Below are 3,744 nucleotides of genomic sequence, written 5' to 3'. Positions count from 1 at the left end.
GGGCTTAAAAAAACACCCTATATATAGGAATGTATATGAATTCCGTTTTCCTTTCATACCGTTTACGAAGTGTTAATTAACAGTCATATACTCCTTTTCGGTTCCGTAAACATAACTTTTCCTTGTAATAATCTACACTTATAATACTTCAGGTAAAAATAATGGAAGGGTAAAGGGGCGTATAACGCGAAGTTTTCCCTTTATTTAATACAAATTTGTATAAAGATACATCCCACTATTTGCAGTTTGCCAAACCTTAAATGAATGAATACTCAAAATTAAGATTGAAAAACAACATTTAAACCTTTATGAAATTATAAGAGCTTTGAATTTACCATGCCAAAAAATCTACATTTGTATCTAGCCAAATTCAAGGCATGGAGACAATCCCCTTTAAAAATAGCAAAACTTTTAAAAATGATATTTTTATTGCTTCTGGGTTTAAAATATGTTTTTAAATTTTTTTATAGTGAACATTTTTTACATATAAGTTTTACTCTAAATATGAAAAAATGGATACCCATAGTTTTTCCACGAAACCCTTAATGAGTTTTTGTCTCTAAATAATAATCGTATTTACATATTAAAAAAAAAGATATATGTACTAAAAAAAACTTGGAATATGTACTAAGATTCAATATTATGAAGGATCCGGATAGTATGCGAGCCGGGAAGAAAAAAGGCAGTTATTTCACCCCAATTTTTTATCACCTTAATGAAAACTATGTATAATTACAAGTCAAAACTAATGAGTCTGCCAAGTATAGGTAAGGGGAATAAAAATGGCGGCTGTTTCAAAACCTTAAAAAACATTCATTTTTCATTCGGAGCTCTATATCATAAAAACTACCAACAACACTAGAAAATCTAAAAGAACATTATTAAAAGAAGAGTAAATTTGCTGAAATATTAGCTCTAATAGAGCTATTTACGTCCAATAGTTATCGAGATATAGCCTTTTAAAAAGCATTTCATAAAAATGTACTGAAAGATCAGTACTTTGTTAATTTCTTTTGAGAAATCTATATCACAGAACTATATGGCGTACAGATGTTTATTAGCACTAAAATTAAAGCTAGTTTAACGCACTACAAAGTAGTATATGAACTTTACCTTCATAGGAATCGTATTTTTCATGATATTTGTCCAAATAAATTGATGTATAGTTATTCAGACAAAAGTTTGATTTATGAAACACTTTATTTCAGAAACTATAGTGTACGTCCTATGGTTTCTGAAAAAAGTTTTTTATTACAGATGTCTGTGTGCACTCAAATTAAAGCTACTTAAATTTACTACAAAATAGTTAATAATGTTTATCTTTGTAGGAGTTGTAGTTTTTTATGATATTTGATAACATAAACTCACAAATTTTAATTGTTCGCATAAAATGTTTGATTTTTGAAACAATATACAGAGATATAGGCCCATATGACGCACATATGTCTCCCACACTCAAAATAAAGGAAATTTAACTCACTATAAAGTAGTTCATGACACTTATCTTCGTAGGGGTACTAGTTTTTATGATATTCGTATATAAATATAAATTTGGCAAATGGAAATATGTTCGAAAAACTATAAATCAATTTATTTTAGCAAATTTCATGAAAACTAGTACTCCTACAAAAATAAAGGTCATAAATCACTTGTAGTACATTAAAATGGCTTTAATTTGAGTGCTAATAGACATATGTACGTCACACAGTTCCTGAGATATAGATTTCTCAAAATAAGTTAATTAAGTACTGATCTTTTAGTACATTTTTATGAAATGTTGATTTCTAAAAGGCTATAAATATTGAACGCAAATAGCTCTATTAGGGCTTAAATTTTAGTAAATTTACTCTAATTTAAATTATGTTCTCTTATATTTTCTATAGTTCTAGGTAGTTTTAAAGAAATAGAGCTCCGAATAAAAAAATAATTATTTTTAACGTTTTGAAACAGCCCCCATTTTTTATTCCCCCTACCTATAGGCAGACTCATTATTAGTAATTATACATAGTTTTCATTAAAGTAATCAGAAATCGAGGTGAAATAACTGCCCTTTTTCTCCTTTTGGACTCTTGTACTAGGGGTTCAGTACTTTAAGGAAGTATTCAAAATCACAATCAATCGCCAGATTTTCCCTCATATTGTAGATACCCAAATTATAGAGGCTAGGTAAGCCCCCTTAATCCGCAATGTCGGAAAATAGAACCTTAAATTATTTTAGTTTTTTATTTTGGAGTAACAAAAAAAAAAAACTGAACGTAACTTATCGAATGTTGATCATGATTGTGGATTTTGAGAAAATGTTCTTTATATAGATAAGAAGTGTAGAGATTCCATCACGGCTTAAATGTTTATAGGTTTAAGCTCTCAAGTGTAAGTATAGATAAATTTGAATATGAATTTTTCTTTGTTTAAATATTTAACCATGTTTAATCCAATTTTTTCATCATAAGTTCAAGTTGGTGTCATGATATCTCAACACTTTTGTTAATTTTCTGTTGTTTTGTATCACTTTTGTCTTCTAAAGTCATAGAATTTCTCTTATACATCAGGTCATTATCAGTACCTGTTTATCCATTTCTATAACCCTGCACTAAAATTCAAGGTATTACTATTCTGCCAGAGCTCTTGCATTGTATTAATGTATAAAGCTAGTAAGAGCTTTCCTTAGTGACTCCGTGTTCAGCATTCGACAACTAAGGCTGTAAGAGGAAAAGTTTTGTAACCCTTATCCTCAATGAGACCTAAATCGTTTACATTTCGACTGAAAACGGAATTATTTGGATAAGGCTAGTACTTCTTTTTAACGGAGAAATAAAAGTTTGTCTTAGACCTGGTTGTTTTAATGTAAAGACGCCCTGGTGAAACATGCGGTATGACTCCATAAAGTTGCATTTCAATGAAGCTCGAGAATGTTATGGTGTGGGATTTCTTTTTGATGCTCGTTCGGAATTAGTGGTTACGTATGACAAAACAAATTTGGCCCGAATATGAACATTTACTTGGTCGAAGTCAACAATAGAAACATAAACATATAATGAAAATAAAGCATTTAGAAATAAAATGAAAGGACTTTCGAGACAAAATCAACTGAGCAAACTGAATAATACGTAATAATAAACAAATTTATAAAATTAATAACTAATATATAAATAAAATACTACGATAGGTCAGAGGAATATATTTCTTGATGTAACAATAGTGTGGGGCTATTTCTACGAAGTCGTAGGCACTGCTTTCAATGACAACTTTCTAAAGAGGTCAGATGTTGGTGGGCCCACATCTATACTGATTCAATAAATCCAATAGTCTAATTTTAATTAAATTAAGTACCACTATGGGACTCATCCAACGCAGTGGTTGTATTACCATTAATCACAAATAACAAAAAGTCTAAACACGCAATGTCTAAACAACACATAACGCACGCAGACAAGGTCTGATAAATAAATAACGACAAATAGTGACAAAAAAGCTGATTCAAGTAGATTGTTAACACGTTGTTACGCGACGTGACCAAATGATCCACACTGACTGTTATTCTTACATTTAAATTTTATAATACAAAATATGAATACATTTGTTTCATCTAAAAATGAAATAAACTTCTGAAGAAAATAAATGTATTTAAAATAAATACTAAGACAATTAACAAATTAATCATTTAACTTGACGTGATTGACAAACGCTCTAAACTTCTCATTCACTACAAAACATTAGTATACACTACGATAATCAGACCAATTT

This window comes from Halyomorpha halys, unplaced genomic scaffold (genome assembly GCF_000696795.3).
Source record: "Halyomorpha halys isolate HHAL.00 unplaced genomic scaffold, Hhal_1.1 Scaffold1320.1, whole genome shotgun sequence".
NCBI classification, from domain to species: Eukaryota; Metazoa; Arthropoda; class Insecta; order Hemiptera; family Pentatomidae; genus Halyomorpha; species Halyomorpha halys.
The sequence above is the reverse complement of the archived record's forward strand: the minus strand, read 5'-3'. Positions refer to the sequence as shown.